Genomic DNA, 18,637 nt, shown 5'->3' with positions numbered 1-18,637 from the left:
TCAGTTACCTCATCTGTAAAATGTGGATTAAGACTGGGAGCCCCGTGTGGAACAAGCTGATTACCTTGTATCTATGCATGTGCTTAGAACAGTGCTTGGCACATAGTAAGCGCTTAACAAATACCATCAATATCATTGCTATTATTATTATTGAGGGGAATAGCCTGGCCTAGTGGATAAAGCACAGACCTGGGAGCCAGAGGCCAAGAGTTCTAATCCTGGCTCTGCCACTTGTCTGCTGCTTTGACCTTGGGGAAATCACTTCACTTCTATGTGCCTCAGTTACCTCATCTGAAAATGGGGATTGAGACTGTGAGTACATGTGGGCCATGGACTGTGTCCAACCTGATTATCTTGTATCTGTACCCTTTCTGAGTGTAGTGCCTGGTACTTAACAAATGCCATAAAGAAGACACCATTCAGGAAGCTTTTAAGGAGATTTTCAAAGGTTCAGTCAGTTATTGTATGGCTATTTGCATTACTGTATCCAAGTCGGGCTGATGGGAAAGTTCACAGTTGCATTTTTATACTTATAAGATTTCAAGAATGACAGTTCATTTTTGTGTGGAACCATGCAGCTAGTTGGTTTTAGATGTGAGGCTGGATGGTTAATGCTGTCAATCCCTTTAAAGTAAATCCATGTACTTAAAAATGAGAGGGAAGAAAATGAATGAGCGGCATTCTACCAGAAAAGCCAACTGGGTGACATACAGATGGTGACAAGCTAACTGTGGGACTTGGGACTTGTGGGACCTTGAACAAGTCACCTATCATCTTTATTTCCCAGTACATTCCTTGCAGCAAATAGAAATGCACTCCTAATGAAACACTGTGGAAAGTGTTGTGAAAATCTAGAAACCATATGAACATACTTAGATTCTAAGTATTGGATCGACAATGTCTAAAATTATTTAATTAGATTAGAATGTAAGTCCATCTTTCAAATTTCTGGCACTTGCCAAGGTGACTGGAAGGGCAAATTCCAATCACTTAATACAATGTTCTGCACATAGTAAGCACTTAATAATTACCATTGAGGATGAAAGAACCAATGGGAAGAAAACAAGCAAACAGGCTTGTTCCAGAAAGAAGAAAAACAGCCCATCACCACTACCCTGTGGAAAGAAACTCAGCTGTTACAACTGTGGAAGTGCACCAGGACATAGAATTCCCTCTGGTTCTCTTGCTCCTTCCACTGCTGCCATTTACAGGAGAGGAGGAAGGGCAGCTTTGCTCCTATGAGTGCTCAGTTAACGCTATATTTTTTCCCCAGTGGACAAATATCCAAAGACCATTCCTAAATTTTTGCATTTTAAAAGGATCATATGGAAATTTCAGAACTTTTTGGTGGGTTCATTTTATAATTGGCACCCTTTCAAGCAGGAGGATTTTTTAAAAAGATAACTCTATTTTGAAGTGACATCTTTGTTGGCAGGGATTGTGTTTCCCAACAAGCATTATATTCTCCCAAGTGCTTAGTACGGTGCTCTGTACAGGGTAAGTACATTTGGCCCATATATATAGATGGATATAGGTATAGATCTCTATGAGCCAGGAATATGTATATGGGAAGCACTGTGGACTCAAGCTTGGGCCTGGGAGTCAGAGGTCCTGGATTCTAATCCCAGCTCTGCCACTTGTCTGCTGTATTAACTTTGGCAGTTCATTTAACTCTTCTATATCTCACTTCCCTCATCTGCAAAACAGAGATTAAATACCTGTTCTCCCACCTACTTAGACTGTGAGCCCCATGTGGAACATGATTATTGCTTGGCATATAGTAAGTGCTTAACAATTACCAGAATTATTATTTTCATTATTATTATTATTATTATCATTTATTTTAAGCATAGCTAGCTCTACATATGTACACATGGGACAAGCATAGCATCACAGAGTAATAGTTGTTCTGTTGGGAGTTGTAATGATTTGCTGTAATGTTGACATTTTCCATCTACCTCTCTTACAGAGGTTTGACTCGGGATTCTAGCTGCTACGGGCAATTGAGGTGCTGGAAAGAAGCTATTACTCTTTCACAATAAAAAATTGGTTTCCTTTATATATAGCAATAATAGCCCAAAGTGGAAAGAGGGTTGAATGAAGCTTGGGATTTATTGTACTTTGTCTCTATGGTGCCTGGTCTGTGGTAGAGTTCTTGGTGAGTTCTGGTGCTCTTAGTCAGACACATCTCAGGACTAAAGTGCTTGTCGTCTTCAGAGACCCTACAGGAACAAACTTTTGTAAGATACAAGCGGATTATAAAATGTATCATTTAATAACTGCCTTAGAGCACACAGTGGGAACACACAGAATAAGAAAGGTTTGTGGCAAGGAATAAAGGCCCCTACTTAAAAGCAGTTCTTGGATTTTTTTTAACCTCACTGGGGTGGCATTCTTTTGATGTGCAGTAAACACCTTTCTTCTTAGAAAGAATCTCAGACAGTCTCCTTGAAATTCATAAATGTTATCTAGTCAGCCCTTCTTACCACAGTGTCAGATTCATTTGTCCTTTCACAAATGTAACTTCCACATAGCGCTCATCATATTATTTGCACCAACTGAAAATTGTCACATTGTATGTCCCCATCTGAATCTTTTGGAGTCACTCAATGTATAAGAAAATAAACTTCCTAGGTTCTGATCTTTGAACGATTTAGTTTCTCCCTTGTGCAAAGCATGATCAGAACCACACTTGTGCTAATTACCTAATGCATAATAATAGTGATTTCTCTTTTCACGTCAAGGTTTACAGTGTGCTAAGTCTCATTGGATCTCCCATCTGCTCCTTTGTGCAGATGATAAAGGAAGAAATCATCTAGACTGTAAGCTCCTTGTGGGTAGGTGACCCGTCCACCAACTCCGTTATATGGTACTTTCCCAAGTGCATAGTACAGTGCTGTGTACACTGTAAGCACTCAAAAAATATGATTGAGGAAGGAAATGAACCCATGTCTGACATAGGACTTTAAACCCCTTGTGGGACAGGCACTGTGTCCAACACGATTTAATTGCATCCACCCTAGAGCATAATATAGTACTTTACATATAGTAAGTGCTTAACAAATACCAAAATTATTATATAGCAAAGAACCCTTTTGGGGTGGCCATTAGTCCCAGCAAGCCAACTTGGAGCCTCCTGGAAGTACTTTCCCCTTGAAAAAGTTTTCTGCATACTTTTCTACTAAGTCAAGCCAGATTGCCACCAATGCTGGTCAGCACGGTGTATATCAAAAGATCTCCAGCTGAAATCCTGGATGGGTGAAGCCTTTTCTATTTATGATGGTGACAAATTAGCACATCTCCACTTAATCGCTATGAGTATTGAGTTCACACCACTCTATTTGACAGATATTCATTTCCTGTCTCCCTAATGTGCACCCATTTAACCTTTGTGTCATTGATGGATGTATATTTCATTGCTTTGAGTCCTGGAAGTATAAACATGGAGTCACCAGTATTTATTTCCTTGCTTTTTCATCCGGTACAGCAGATATTATCTCTTTGATCAATTTTCATCACTTTGGGAACAGGATAGAAGCAATAGATTTCCCACATTTTTTGTGGGGCCCCCATTTGACTTCAGTGGAGGTAGTTCTCCTCGTGTGCTTTTCTATCCCACAGGTGAGCTGGCAGTTACAATTTGAGTGATTTAGTTATTTGAGTGCAGGCAGTAGCAACAGGCACCAATCTACTAACAATTAATCGATCAGTGGTATTTATTGAGCACTTACCATGTGCAAAGCTCTGTACTCAGCACTTGGGAGAGTATACCCTGTATCTCCCCCAGCGCTGAGAACAGTGGTCTGCACATAGTAAGTGCTTAACAAATACTAACATTATTACACTATAATAGAGTAGGTAGGCAGCATCTCAGTCCGCAAGGAACTTATGCCTGAGAGGGGGAAACTGACATTAAAATAAACTGCAGATAGTTATGTAGACTGTAGATACCCTGTAGACTCTAAGCTCATTGTGGGCAGGGAACCTGTCTGCCACCTGTTTTATGGAGTTCTCCCAAGCACTTTAGTACAGTGCTCTGCCCACAGAACAGCTTAATAATCATGATTGATTGATTGAGATGTACATATGTGCTGTGGGGATGGGGTGAAAATCAAAGTGCTTAAGGGATACAGACCCACAAATACCACCAATATTATTGATTATTATTATTATTTTACTTGTTGAGCACTTACTATGCACCATGCCCAGTTCTAAGAGCTGGGGTAGATGCAAGATAATCAAGTTGGACACAGTCCCTGTCCTACATTGGACTCACACTCTTAATCCCTATTTTTTACAGATGAGGTAAACAAGACACAGAGAGCTTAAGCACCTTACCCAAAGTCACACAACAGACAAGGGTGGAGGTGGCATTAGAACCCATGACCTTCTGCTGCCCAGGCCTGTGTTTTATTATCATTATTATTACTATTATTGTTATAGCAGTAGTATTTATTGAACATGAAGTTGAAGAAAGGAAGTCTAAGCATAAGGACTAACAATTCCTCATCCTTCTAGACTGTTAGCTCTTTATGATCAGGGGTTGTTACCGGTTATTGCTATATTGTACTCTCCCAAGTGCTTAGTACAATGCTCTGCAGACAGTAGGCACTCAATAAATGCGATGGAGTGAATCCGCCTGCCTTTGTTTTCTTCTCCCAAATGTGAGGCTCACAGTCTTATATTCCAAGTATTATGAGTTGTTGGTCAGGCTCACTAAGAGGTAACAGCTCTGAATAATAGACCTTTCTGGTATTTGAAGGAAGAACCCGATGACTCAGCTAACTCTTAGGATGGATTTATTCATGATTGAAGGTCAGATAACTTGTCAGATTCCACACTGAACTAGGCCTAGAATATATGGTAGTAAAAGGTTCCACTTGTCCGTAAGAGGATTGTAAGTATGAGATTTTAGCCATAAAATAGTCTCATAATAATACATTAGTTTTAGCATGGAGTTTTTATTCCCTTATCATTCTCACATTACCTAACTCATTTTGCCTATCACATCAACCCTGTGGGATAGGTAGAAGGCAGGTATTTGTATCCTCATTTTGCAGATGAAAAAATTAAGGTACAGAGAAGCTGAGTGATTTGTCCAAGGTCACCCAGCAAGCTGGTGACAGAGCTTGAACTCGAACCTGGTCTGCTGACTTCCAGACCTCTGCTCTTCCACTGCCACCATGCTGGTGACTGCTGTGTGCCTACCTCACTAGAGAAGCAGCATTGCTCAGTGGAAAGAGCATGGGCTTAGGGGTCAGAGGTCATGGGTTCTAATTCCACCTCCACCACTTGTCAGCTGGGTGACTTTGGGCAAGTCACGTAACTTCTCTGTGCCTCAGGTACCTCATCTGGAAAATGGGATTTAAGACTGTGAGCCCCAGGTGGGACAACCTGATTACCTTGTATCCCTTTTAGCACTTAGAATAGTGCTTGGCACATAGTAAGTGCTTAACAAATGCCATCATTATTATTACTATTACCATGTGCTGGTGACAGTACAAAGCACTGAGAGGATAGTACAATAGAAGTAATATGGGGTAGTGGATAGAGCTCAGTCCTGGGAGTCAGAAGGTCTTGGGTTCTAATCCTGGCTATGTCACTTGTCTGCTTTGTGACCTTGGGCAAGTCACTCAACCTCTTTGCCTCAGTTACCTCATCTGTAATATGGGAAATGAGACTGTGAGCCCCACGTGGGACAGGAACAGGGTCCAACCCAATTTACTCATAGCCACCCCCAGCGCATAGCACAGTGCCTCACACATAGTAAATGCCTAACAAATGCCATCATTATTAATAGTAGCAGTAGTAGACATGACCCTGTTTTCAAGGATCTTACAATTTAGTAGGGAGTTTACAATGCTTCAACAGAATAAATCCAGTGTTACTCATTTGGATGGAGAGAAGGGGGACTCTGGGGCAGAGAAACCAGAGAGGAGGCAGGTGCCATGGTCAGACTAGACTGTGAGGAATATCAGTACCAGCTCATTGTGGACAGGGAATATGCCTGTTTATTGTTGTATCGTACTCTCCGAAGAGCTTAGTACAGGGCTTTTGCACACAGTAAGTGCTCAATAAATATGATTGAATGAAGGAGTGCGATTTAGATGGATAGGGAAGGGGCATATCCTGAAAGTCTTTAGGGGAATACCCAGTAGGATTTAGTTGCAGAGTGAAGATGAGAGTTGAAAGAAAGGGAGGAGTCAAGGATGATGTAGGCTTCGGACTTGGGAAGGATGGGAAGGGTAGGTATAGGAAGGAATAGTTAGGGGAGCTTTTAAACCAGTTACGTTGGTGGGGACACAGGACCTCAGGAATTCTACCCCGCCCATCTTGGAGGCTTCGTCATTCTGGATAACTAAGATGCAGCAGGCAGTGTGCAAGTCCGGGCCAACATGACTCTGATTTATCAATGAGTCATTCAGTCGATCCTATTTATTGAGCACTTACCGTGTGCATCACACTGCACTAAGCACTTGGGAAAATACAATAAAATAATAAACACATTCCCTGCACACACGAGTTTACAGACTAGTGGGGGAGACAGACATTAATATAAATAAATAAATTACAGATAGGTACCTAGTGCTGTAAGGCTGGAAGTGGGAATGAATAGAGGGAGCAAGTCAGAGTGAAGTGGAAGGGAGCGGGAGAAGAGAAAATGAGGGCTTAGTGAGGGAGCCCTTGGAAGAGATGTGCCTTCAATAAGGTTTTGAAGATGGGAAGAGTCATCGTCAGTCAGATATGAGGAAGGAGGGCATTCCAGGCCCGGGGCAGGATATGGACAAGGCATCAGTGGTGAGAGAGACGAGATCGAGATACGCTGAGAAGGTTGGAATTAGCACAATGAAGTGTGCGGACTGGATTGTATTAGGAGAGTAGCAAGATGAAGTAGGAGGGAGCAAGGTGATTGAATGCTTTAAAATCGATAGGAATTTCTGTTCAATGCAAAGGTGGATAAGCAATCCCTGGATGAGGAGCCTAGCACTCCTGGCCAAGGCTTCGAAGGAGAGGAGGTCAGACACCTCCACCTACATCTCGATTCTCCAATTGAGATGTGTTGGCTACAGTCAAAGATTCATGCCTTGTGACCAGGGCATCCACTCAGCTGGGCAACCTATCAATGCCGAGGCTCTCGCGGTAGACTTCCCTTCTTCCCCAGGAGGCCCGCAGATCGTTCGTCCAGGCCCAGCACGTGGCGGCCCTGTGCCCGACGCATGGAGCAGTGACAACCAGGAAGCCACCTTGTCGGTCTAGGGAGGTGGCTCTCTGCAGACTTATCAGTAGTATTTATTGGGTGTCCACTATGGGGAAGTACTTGGCTAAGTACAGTAAGAGGTATCAGTAGTATTTATTGGGTGTCCACTCTGGGGAGAATACTGTTCTAAAAGCACCTGGCTAAGTAAAGTAGAGGTAAGAACAAAATTGCATGTACCCAAGTGCTTAGTACAGTGTTCTGCACCCAGTAAATGCTCAATAAATGCTATTGATTGATTGACCCTTGGTCTCAAGAAGTTTACATTCTAATCAGAGTGACAGGCAGAGGCAAATTTTTTACAGTTGAGTGTCTGGAGAAGGATGAACTCATAAATGGGATTAGTAAAGGGGATATGGATATTATCATTGCTATTATTAGTGGTAATAGTATATTTGGCAAGCACTTACTGTGTGTCAAGCAGTTAAGAGCTGGGGTTACCGGTTCATTCATTCATTCATTAAATAGTATTTACTGAGCATTTACTATGTGCAGAGCACTGTACTAAGCGCTTGGAATGTACAAATCGGTAACAGAGACAGTCCCTGCCCTTTGACGGGTTTACAGTCTAATCGGCGGAGACGGACAGACAAGAACAATAGCAACATCATGTCAGATGCAGTTCCTGCCCCATATGGGGCTCATAATCTAGGTGTCCTTATTTAATAATTAAGAAAATGACGCTAGGGCCCATCTTCTCTTATATAAGGGCCAGAATTGGAATGAAAGATACCTCAACCCAGAGGTGTACTTACTTTAATTTTGCCATTATTCCACAATCATTTTCAGATCCTTTCCTTCCCCCACAATGTGATGGGAATGATGTTTCTGCAGCAGAGCCCATTGGGTGCCTATAACAACGCCATGTTGTTGGTTGACACTTTCAGATAACATTCTTGGGGTTCTTCCTGATTCACTGATGATAGGGGTCCCATGTGTACATTGGTGGAAGAGCCGGAACTAGAGCTTACGAACTCCTTTGTTTCTAATATGTTATTTATGCTCCTTGAATCCTGTAAGTCTCACCGTACCAGAAACTAAGTTCAAAAGCTGGTAAAAGAAGCAAAATGGAACTTTATGTATCATCAGATTGGAAAGGATTTATAAGAATATGCATTTGGTGCATATGTTGTTTCCAGTTAGAATGATTATTTCCCTCTTTTCATTAATAGGTGTTATTGATACAAAGGAAATTAACTAAAACTATTAATAGTCTTTAATTTTATTGCCCAATATAAAATTGGACAGCCTGATCACTGATGAATAAATGATTCACTACTAAAGATGTTGAAATAGAAAAATATGGCCATCAGTCAGTGACAGACAAATATTACAATTTTCAAAGATGCTGGCTTCTAATGAGCTCATTTATAATTAAAATGTTAATAATTTTGTTCTTAGTCAACTTTCTTCAACCTAAGACCTTTAGTTCTTTGGAGAGGTGCAGTGCTTGAGAAATATGAAATCAGGCAATTGTAGAGTAAAACTGATGACCACTTTTGATTGGAATGTTCACTTTAGATTGTTCCAGGAAAAGCATGCGTTCAGTTTCTCCTAACAAATTTAAGCAAATTCATTAGTAGGTTCTTGTAATACAATTAGAAATGCCTGTCCTGAGACGAATAAAGAAATTAAGTGATTTTCTTTGGCTGGGTTTAAGGAGATGAAGTTAAGACTGAGTTTGGGTTAGAGAAGCAGCATGGCTTAGTGGAAAGAGCCCGGGCTTGGGAGTCAGAGGTTGTGGGTTCTAATCCTGACTCAGCCACTTGTCAGCTGTGTGACTTTGGGCAAGTCACTTAACTTCTCTGGGCTTCAGTTACCTCATCTGGAAAATGGGGATCAAGACTATGAGCTCCAAGTGGGACAGCCTGATAACCTTGTATCTATCCCAGTGCTTAGAACAGTGCTTGGCACATAGTAAGCACTTAACAAATGCCATCATTATTATTTTTATAAACCTTCTACAGAAATGTTAGTTTGGGATTTCCCATTCAAAACAGGCCCTATTTAAAGACATATTTCTTTAATCAGAGATATCATGCTTTTTGCCTTCTAAAGGACTTGAAAAACCCAACTACAGTCTTCTCTCGTGGCTAGGACATCATCGTAGTGGACCATGTAAATGGTTTGGATCTCATGACCTACTTGAAATAGATACTTCCCCTCACGTGTTGGTATACATCTTCGTAGTCTGTTTATGTAAGTATCCTCTAGTCCTCAGAGTATTGGTTATTCCACCTTTCTGTAGGTTTATTAGGCCATATACATTTTATTAGGTAGGAAGGTTGGGATTAGCCCAAGAGTTGTACCTAGAGCAAGAAGGTTGCACCTAGTGCAGAAGCAGCATGTCTTAGTGGAAAGAGCACGGGCTTGGAAGTCAGAGGATCTGGCTTCTAATCCTGGCTCTGCCACATGTGATGTGACCTTAGGCTAGCCACTTAACTTCTCTGTGCCTCAGTTACCTCACCTAGAAAATGGGAGTTAAGACTGTGAGCCCCACATGGAGCAAACTGCCTTGTATCTACCCTAGTGCTTAGAATAGTGCTTGGCACATAGTAAGCACTTAACAAATACCATTATCATTACTATTATTATAAGGGTGTTAATACATAGATCTCTGAGCCTACAGCTCTCAGTAGGAAAGAAAATGCAGGTGTATTAATCAAGGGGCTTAGGGTTCTTAGCCAACCCTTCTCACACAAAAGTTAGTAAACAGCTTTTGAGAAGGAAAAAACATTGACCTTCATGCCTAAAGAGCAGGACAAAAAAAAATTTTCCAGCCAAATGTTAAGGCCACAAGATGCCTACACATTGTCTCTTCTCTACTCATAAAATGGCAGTGCAGTCAACAATTTGAGCTTATTGACAGATGAATTGTTTGCTCCCTTTATTATTTGTTAATTACTCTGGAAATTGTAAATTGAAAATAATCTACTGAAAGATTTCATCTTGGCATAGTAGCACTAAGAATTTTCTGAAATCTTTATTGCCTGTAGATGAGAAGTTAAGCCCTCAATATCCCATCTTATCTGCACCGTGTGTGGCCCATCAGTAAATGAGAGCAGAAACACGTAGCACTTTTTCAACAAGGATGAGAATAAAAAATAGTAAGCCCAGTTTAATATTTCAGAGAAGTTGGACATATCACAGGATTCACCAGTTCTTTTTGTCTCAGAAAAACTAGGCTTCTGATTGTTACCTTCAATAGCTGAACATACTCAGCAAGCACCCTGGTGGAAAATTAAGGCCGGGCAAAGAAATAGTGAGACATTCAGAAGCGCAATCAGGCTATGTGTTTGTTGTGAAGTGTGAATTCAGGTTATTCCAGGGGGAATGATTGACTGTGCATTCATAAAATGGGCAACACCTAGAAATGCAATTTAAATAAAAGCATTGACTCAATTGTAGACCTGTTTGTGGTGTAATGCATATAGTGTGGAGGGGCAGGTTAGGCGTGATAAGATTTGTGATGCAAATTTATAGGATAACAGAGAGGAGGCTCATGAGCCCTGATGAGCAGAGAGGTGGGGGAGAGTCACAGCAGAGTAAAGCAGTAGATTGTTTTAATCAAAAAACAGAAATGCTTTTTGCCCTCAGGCAAAAGGGCAAAAAGAGGCTATGATTATCCATTCAAACAGGTTCCCTTTTCCGGGAAAGTAATAAAAATGCTAGTGAAAAGCAAGCCTACCTCATTTTGTCACAGGGCCAACTTTACTGAAACCATAATGGACTTCCTCCCATATTGCCTATTGTTTCAAAGTCCCTGTACACTGACATGTATTGACTAGGCAATATCTTGCTGCCTTTACTGTCCATTTCTTCCAGGCTCTTAATAGTGAGGAGGTACTCCCAGCTAAGATTTCATTAGTGGGGGCTATATTCGTAATTTCTCAAAACGGTGGATGCTCCTTTCAGAACAGGGCCCTTAAATTGATTCTGTTGGCAGGAAGAATCCCTGAGATTGAGGAAGAAGGAGAGAAAGGAAGAAGGAGAGAAAGGAAGAGTTGTCACCTTGGGTCATTCTACAGTGAAAAGCCCCTTACAATGCATGAGCCCTTTTCTTGTAATTCATTCATTCATTCATTCATTCATTCATTCAATCAATCATATTTATTGAGTGCTTACTGTGGGCAGAGCACTGTAGTAAGCACTTGGAATGTACAATTCGGCAATAGATGGAGACAATCCCTGCCCAACGACAGGCTCACCGTCTAAAATGGCGAGACAGCAAGACAAAACAAGTAGTCAGGCATCAGTACCATCAAAATAGATACATAGCATTTATTGATCAATCAATCAGTGGTAATTATTGAGCACTTACACTGTGCAGATCACTTTTTTAAGCACTTGGAACAGTAGAATTAAATAGAAGTGGTAAACATGTTCCCTGCCCACGATGAGCTTAGAGTCCAGAGGGGGAGATAGATCCTAATATAAATAAATAAATTACAAAGATGTACCTAAGTACCAAGGGACTGAGGATGGGGTGAAAACCAAGTGCACAAAAAGTACAGATGACATAGATGACACACAAGGAAGGGAAATCTGCTTGAGAAAGAACAATACAATGGAGTAGTAATAATAATTATGGTATCCATTAAGTGCTTACTATGTGCCAGGCACTGTACTAGGCACTGGGGTAGATTCAAGCAGATAGGGTCTCAAATGTTCCCAATCCCAGGTGGGGCTCTATCCCCATTTTACAGATGAGGTAACTGAGGCCCAGAGAAGTGAAGTGACTTGCACAAGGTCACAGAGCTGATAAGTGGTGGAGCCGGGATTAGAACCCATGACCTGACTTCGAGGCCTGTGCTCTATCCACTGTGCCATACTGGTTCTTTAGGTAGAGATGATCCTTGCCTTTAAGGAGCTTGCAGACTAGAGGGGAAGATAGACAATAAGAAGATGGATATGTATCCGAGTGCTGTGGGGATGGGGTGAAAATCAAAATGTTTTAAGGTTATAGGCCCAAGTAGATAGGTGAAACAGAAGGGAGGGCAAATAAGAGAAATGATGTGGAAAGGGGGGTGTGGGGGAGAAAGGGGTTTATCATGGAAGGTCTTTTGGAGGAGATGTGATTTGAATAGGGCTTGGAAGATGAGGAGAGTGGTGATCTTTCAGGTATAAATGGGGATGGAGTTCATTCATATTTATTGAGCACTTAATGAGTGCAGAGCACTGTGCTAAGTGCTTGGGAGATTGCAATACAATAAACGGACATATTCCCTGCCCATAGCGAGTTTACCAGGAGAGAAGGAAGACCTGGGCAAGGGGTTAGTGCCAAGAAAGACTCTAAACTCATTTTGGGCCTTCCTGTCTTCCTGTCTGTAATTTATTCATTTATATTTATGTCTGTCTCCCACTCTAGACTGCAAGCTCATTGTGGGCAGGGAATGTGTCTGTTTATTGTTAAATCATACTCTCCAAGTACTTAGTACAGTGCTCTGCACACAGTAAGTGCTCAATAAATATGATTGACTGAACGTCTCTGCCATCTCTGTTATATTGTCCTCTGCAAAGCAATTAGTACAGTATCTGCACACCTTAAATACTCAGGAAATATGACTGATTGACAAAGGTGACATCAGGATACAAGGAGTAGGTTTGCATAATGGGTGCAAATTGTGCTGTTGGGTTATTGTATGAGATTAGAGAGGTAAGATAGGAGGGGGAGATCCAATTGAGTGCCTTAAAGCCAATGGTAAGGAATTTCTGTTAGATGCGGCGCAGATGGGCAACTGTGGAGAAAAGTGTAGAGATATGGTTGGAGCAGGTTTTCAGAAAAATTGCCCAGGAAGCAGAGGGAAGTATACACTGGAAAGGGGAGAGACAGAGACAGGGAAGTCAAGGAGGAGTCTGATATAATAGGATGGGAAATAAGTGCTTGGAATAGCACAATAGCAGTGAAGATGGAGAGGAAATACCAGATCTAGAGATGTTTTGATGGTAGAACCAGCAAAATTTGTTAACAGACTGAATATATAAGGAATGAATGAGAGAGGCGAATCAAAAATAATGCCAAGGTTACAAGCTTGTGAGAAAAGGAAGAATAGTGTGTTGTCTACTGGTATGGGAAAATCTGGAGGAGAACAGGATTTGGGTGAGTAGATAAGGAATTCTGTTTGGACGTCTTAAGTTTGAGGTGCTGGTGGAACATCCAAAAAGAGATGTCCTGAAGGCAGGAGGAAATATGAGACTGCAGATTTCCAAGCGCTTAGTACTGTGCTCTGCCCACAGTAAGTGCTCAATAAATACAATTCAGTGAATGAAAGAGATGGAAATATCCTTGTAGAAAAGGTAGTTGAAGCCATGGAAGCAAATGAATTATCCAAGGGAGTGGATGGAGATGGAGAATACAAGGGAACTCAGAATTGAGCCTTGAGGGACTCCCACAGTTTGAGGGTAAGAGGTAGAGAAAAAGTGGAGACAGACATTGAGAAGGGGTGGCCAGCGAGATAGGAGGAGAACCAGGAAAGGACAGTGTCAGTGAAGCCAGTTTAAAATAATGTTTTAAGGAGAAGGTGTTGGTCCACGGTGTCAAAGGCAGATCAAGAAGGATTAAGATGGCCTTGTACCTGGTTGAATTTATGTTCTCTGTTTGCTTTCCTCCTTCCTATTTTTGCTCTCTTTGACCAGAGCTAAAGTTGTGCCAGTGTTGTGCCCCAGCTGTAAATGTCCAAAGAAACAGGAGAATCTCAAGTAATTATAAAGAGAATAGTCCTTACTCTAGTGAGGAAAGGAGGCCATTTTAATCCAAAAAATTCACTTTTTCAAGCATCTGGTGAAATGTGTGTTTGTGTTGAGAAATGTCTTAATAATTTGCACGCATTTTCTTTATTTCTCTCATGGCATGGGCCTGTTTTAGGGTTGGGTTTCTCTCCAGCCTTTCCATTTTTTTTTCCATTTCCTTTTCTTCCTCTCTACTTAGTTGTTTTTCCTCATCCTTGCTCCTCTGGTTTTCCAATGCAAACACAAAACTCTCCTCATCCTCAATTTCTTTTCTTTTTTCAACTTTCTCATCCCTCTCATATCCTTCATCTTTTCTCATCTCTGTCTTCATGGACTCTTTCCACTAAATGAATCTTCACAGCTCTCCTTTCCCTTGGCTCTCTTTCTTAAGTTACAACTCCCTCCACCCCACTAGGCACTAGAGCTGAGGTTCCATGATTCCCATCCACATTCAAGCCATAGGGCCAATTATTAATCTCAGCAAAGGGCAAGAAAATTGCTCTTTGTTCCCACTTGCTAACTCTGCTGGCCCCCCACCCCCACCCTCACCATTAAAGAACTTAAGGCAAGTTTTCATCTCAGCTTCTTGGAGATAGGATTCCTTTCAGCAGTCGGTTAGGGTTATGAGAAGCCAAAGTAGCCAGATTCTCACAAGTTTTCTTTCATCTGCCAGACTTTCAAAGCCTAAAGGTTTCTGGGGGGATTTGAGCCACCTAAGTATAGAGTCTGTATACTATACATGGTGTTTTACTCTTGTTTAAATGAAGTAATCAGCCCTAGAACAAAGGGGATTTTTTGCTCTGGTGAAAACCAACCGTGTGGTGCATTGGATAGTTGCTGCCTTTCTTCAAGGCTCTCTATGGTAGAGACACCAAGTTGGAAATTTTGGCTGAAGCACTTCTCTTTTCCCACCTCAATACTCCCTTATATTTTCTTGGTCAGGTGGCACCTTAATGCAACCAAGAGGGACACGACAAAATAAAAAGAGTCAAAAATCATAAATGATATTCCAAATGCTTCTCATTTCAAAGGCTTCTCTCTCCAGGTCCCCTTAACACCCCATTTAATGAGTTTACTTCAGTTTATTACCAAACAGTATCTTCAAAAGACACAAAGCCCTTATTTTAGGGCAGTAAAATTGCCAGAGCTCCAGGATCAGAACATGCAGAAGTAAAAAAGAGAAGTAAGAATATCTCCCCTAGTAATCTGGCAAGAAAATAGTGTGACAGAGGGGAAAATATGATGAAAACGTTCCTTATGCCAAGCTGCTTGTCAAACGATTCCATTCAAAGCTTGGATTTAGAGAAGGGGAAAAGCCACTGATCACAACCACCTTCTGTTACAAATTATACCTGCCCAGCTCACTGTCCCTTGACACATCGTAACCATGACCACATGTATCTAAAGAGTGTATTTTCCGAGGTTGTGGCAGTGAATTTAACTGGTATTCTGGGAACAAGAGAGAAGCTACTGGAAGCAATCAGACATATTCCTGTGAGCTGAACACAGATCGGATAGAGACTCAGAGCCAGGGTTTTGCGGAATAAACCGATTATCTTTTGGGGGTTATTGTATTTTGTCTCCTAATTTGTATATGTGATGAAACTTCCCCAGAGCAGACAACAACTTGGATGTTTTAAGCAATCCCTAAACTCTGGTGAAATCCCATAATCTTGCAGGCCCTCCTCACATCACTGTATAAGTGTTAAACATTTGGAGTGGTACACCACTGAAAAACAGTGCCAGGCATTTAGAACTCAAATTTTATTGATCCATCATGTCACCTGCAGCCCAACATACAAGGCAGCCCGGTCACTCAGAGTGTAACATCATTTTCTTGAACCTCCAGTGGGACATCTACCCCACTCTCAGTCCAACGGCACTTATGTGTATATCTGGAATTTATTTTAATAAATGAAACTCCAGCAGCATGGCCTAGTGGAAAGAGGACCTGGGTTCTATTCCCCGCTCCCCCACATACCTGCTGTATGATCTTGGGAAAGTCACTTAATAATAACAATAATAATTGTGGTACTTGTTAAGCACTTACTAAGTATCAGGCACTATACTATGTATCGGGGCAGATACAGGCAAATTGGGTTGGATACAGGTCCTTTCTCATATGGGGCTCACAGTCTTAAACCTGATTTTACAAATGAGGTAACTGAAGCACAGAGAAGTGAAGTGACTTGCCCAAGATCATACAGCAAACAAGTGGCAGAGCTGGGATTAGAACTCAGGTCCTTCTGACTCCCAAGCCTGTGCTCCATCCTCTAGGCCTTGCTGCTTTAACTTCTCTGTGTGTCAGCTACCTCATCTGTCAAGTGGGGATTCATTCCCTGTCTCCTTCCTACTTAGACTGAGAGCCCTCTGTGGGAAAGGGATTATGTCTCACCTGATTATCTTAAATATTTTCCAATGCTTAGAGCAGTGCTTGATAAATGCTTAACAAATACTATTATTTTGTTATTATTATTATCATTATTAACCCAGCCCTGGATCACTTGAGTTTTCTTATGCCAACCTACTCACTCTACCTAGATCTCTTGTGTTTCTCTGCTAACACTTACCCCTGTCCTTCCTATAGCCTGGAGTTCCTTCTTCCTTCATACTTGACAGACAACTACATTCCTCACCTTCAGTAACAATAATAATAATAATTTTGCTGTTTGTTAAGCACTTACTCTGTGCCAAGCACTGTACTAAGCGCTGGGATGGAAACAAGCAAATCCGGTTGGACACGGTCTCTGTCCCATAAAGGGCTCACAGTCTTAGTCCCCATTTTACAGATACGGTAACTGAGGCACAGAGAAGTGAAGTGACTTGCCAAAGGTCACACAGCAGACGTGGCAGATGGAGGATTAGAACCTATGACCATGATATGTATCCAGCTGTAATTTGTTTTAATGTCTGTCTCCCCCTCTAGACTTAGCTCCTTGGTGGCAGGGAACATGTCTGTCATCTCTTTTTTAATTGAACTTTCTCAAGGAAAAATATATGCTTAGTGCTCTGCATATATCGTGTGCTCAATAAATACAATTGCTTGATTGATTAACATCTGTCTCTGCTTCTAGGCTATGAGCTCCACATAGGCAAGGATTACATATACCAACTCTTGATATATTGTGCTCCCCCAAGCTCTTAATACAGTGATGTGCACACACTAAGCAATCAATCAATCATTGGTATTTGAGGGCTTATTCTGTGCAGAGCACTGTACTAAGCACTTGGGTGAGTTCAGCACAACAAAGTTGATAGGTTCAAAAATATAATTAATTGATTGGGAAATAAGTGTAAAGCAGATGCTGAAGAATGATTATACTTGAATTATCCTTACTGCATTAGAGTGAGAAAGCAATAGGTATTGTGTTTTTCTGGCAAAAGGAAAGTATGGGAATTAACTGTTTTTTTCTGATAAAGTTAAGAAACAAATGTGATCACTTTAGAAGAGAAAGAAGAGTATGCCTGGTGCAAGCTAGAGTTTCCATTACTATGCTATACTATTTTTATTTTGCATTAGTGTCTTCAATCTCAGCATTTTGCACTTTTAAAAAGCCCCTCATTTAACTGGGCTCAACAATACTTTCTTCCACTATGTTACTGAGAGAGAATAAATGTTTGTTATGCAAGTTGATCCTGAAGTAGTGTGAAGACTTGGTCGAGAATGAAAAAAAATGATATAGTTTATTCCAGGAGGCTAAAAATTATGGAAAAATGGAGATTTCCTCACAGTATTAGCATTTTTCCTGTTTGCTTGGACTGGACATTTCAAATTGAAGTCAGAAAGAGCAAGGCTATTCCATCCTAAACTAAATGTTCAATCATTCAGTCAATCATATTTATTGAGCACTTACCGTGTGCAGAGCACTGTACTAAGTGCTTGGGCGAGTACAGTGTAACAGAGTGGGTAGGCAAGTTCCCTCCCCATATTGAGCTTAAATTCATCTCACCTGTTCTGTCCTTGATGATATCAGTTCTACTGGAAACACCAGAGGCTTCAGTGCAGTGACAGGTTCTTTATGTAGGCACATAAGTACCATTCTAAATAGCTGTTTTTAAATTAATTTTGTACATTTTCTAATAGAAGAAAGAACTCTCAGACATTTAAATGTTCAAATGCATCATTTCTGGGAGAACAGGAAGTTCCAACTAATTTTCTCCAATTACTTTTTAAGGGGACAGGGAGATTATAACAGATTTTTGAAGAAGGGGAAAACAGAGGAGGTGAAGTGCAGAGATGGGGAAGGGACTGATATTCATTCATTCAGTAGTATTTATTGAGCGCTCACTATGTGCAGAGCACTGTACTAACCGCTTGGAATGTAATCCATTTAATTCTATCTTTAATATTAACGATGATGGAAAAAAACAAGAGCCCTGTAAGGACATTCAGAAATAAATACCCATTTTTAGAATGATCTGTCTGTCTTGAAAAGGTGTCATGGGGCCTCAGATGATGTATGCTGTCACATTTTGATTAAAAAAAGTGGAAATCCTCAAAAAAAAATGCATTCAGTTTAGTGAATTGAACATTGCGTTCCTAACATTTTTCATCCTGAACTCATTTAGTAGAGGAAATGGATATTTCATCAGACATGGATTTGACGTTCCATCACATTATACAGTAAACAGTACAAACGGTGTTTCAGAAAC

The 18,637-nt window shown here is 41.0% G+C and overlaps 1 protein-coding gene across 9 annotated transcripts in view; it reads left to right on the top strand.

Moving 5' to 3' along the window:
* PTPRM (protein tyrosine phosphatase receptor type M) overlaps positions 1-18,637 on the top strand; it is an 838,914-nt gene that overhangs the window by 550,406 nt on the left and 269,871 nt on the right. The gene's annotated exons all lie outside the window — the stretch shown is intronic.

Source organism: Ornithorhynchus anatinus, chromosome 5 (assembly GCF_004115215.2).
Source record: "Ornithorhynchus anatinus isolate Pmale09 chromosome 5, mOrnAna1.pri.v4, whole genome shotgun sequence".
Taxonomy (NCBI): Eukaryota; Metazoa; Chordata; class Mammalia; order Monotremata; family Ornithorhynchidae; genus Ornithorhynchus; species Ornithorhynchus anatinus.
The sequence above is the reverse complement of the archived record's forward strand: the minus strand, read 5'-3'. Positions and strand labels throughout refer to the sequence as shown.